Genomic DNA, 1,659 nt, shown 5'->3' on the forward strand with positions numbered 1-1,659 from the left:
TTTAGCACTTTTTAAAAGCAGTTTTCATTATTTGGTTTTATTGTACCCTTCCTTCAAAATAGTTCAAAATAAAACATTAGAAGTCAAGTCAATGAAAACCCTTTGAGTTTGAGCTCATTGTAAAAAAATGTTGGATCTATCATTTTTTATATGGAAACACATTTTGGTCCCAAAAAATTATTTTTGTCATTATCATCAGCCTGTAGCTCGAAATGATCTGGGGCGACATTTGGTACCTTTCTCTGGGCGCACACTCAATTAATTAGTTCTCAGATTTCACATGGATGCAAGAAATGTATAGGTTGGGTTTAACACTTTGCAGTCACAGCTCGCCTTTCGGCAATGTATACCACCCATTTTCTTTGGATTTTCCCCAAAATGCCTTTGCCTTTGGTGTCAAGGGTTTTTACTATGTTATGAGCCTTGTGATGGCAAAGTGGTAACACTTTGCAGTCAAACAGCCAGCGGTACAGCAAAATACTCCATCTATCTGGTGACCCAGCCAGGAGAGCGACTGCAGCGGGCTTCTCTGGCCTGGTGGTCAGTTGGCTGGAGCGGATGATTTTCACAGGCGCATTATCGCGCCAAGTGGCTGCGAAGTGTTGGACAATTTATTATATGAAATGATTAAAGACAAGTTGAACTTGAGGAAAATGGCGGCGGTTTAAAATCTACTCATTTCGTGTGTCTTTTTTCGGACCTCATCTCCAGTCGTGAGACTGCGAGAAGTAGGCCTAACTCATTTTGTCAACACGCCTCACTTATGATGTGCTGAATGTAAGTGTATACGTATAATCTGCTATGTAAGTGTATATGTATAATGTGCTGTATGTAAGTACATATATATAATGTGCTGTATGTAAGTACATATATATAATGTGCTGTATGTAAGTACATATATATATATATAATGTGCTGTATGTAAGTACATATATATATAATGTGCTGTATGTAAGTACATACATATAATGTGCTCTATATAAGTACATATATATATAATGTGCTGTATGTAAGTACATATATATATATATAATGTGCTATGTAAGTACATACATATAATGTGCTCTATATAAGTACATATATATATAATGTGCTGTATGTAAGTACATATATATAATGTGCTATTGCTATTGGGAGTTGTTGGTCTGTGAGGAATGTGAGAAAGGCGCGGCAGACATAATGCTCCTCTTGGTTGTGTCTCTTTGTGTCACTGGGAATGTCATAACTGATATATATATTACTACATGGAATTGAGAGGGATGTGAGAGAGAACTTTTCTACCGCTTCACAAGATTTTATCAAATGTATATATATATATATATATATTATTATATTATATATATCTATAACCTGTATATATATATTCTTGTACAATTGAATGATTATTCTCCCCTGAAAGTAGATCTATCCTGTACACGTTTTGTTGTCTACGGTGCCTTCCCCGCGACACGTCCTTTCACCGCGACACGTCCTTTCACCGCGTCTTGTTCTGCTCCCCCGTTCGATGACTTGGACTTGGGTGACCTTGTGCTGATTTCACGTAATTCCAAAAATGTTTTGCAAAGCTACCGTTTCATTGACATCGTTGAGAATCTCCTATGAATCTCCTATACAGTAGTGAAGTTGTTTAGTTCTTTCTTCTGCTCACCTCCTTGCCCC

Source organism: Aplysia californica, unplaced genomic scaffold (assembly GCF_000002075.1).
Source record: "Aplysia californica isolate F4 #8 unplaced genomic scaffold, AplCal3.0 scaffold00307, whole genome shotgun sequence".
Taxonomy (NCBI): Eukaryota; Metazoa; Mollusca; class Gastropoda; order Aplysiida; family Aplysiidae; genus Aplysia; species Aplysia californica.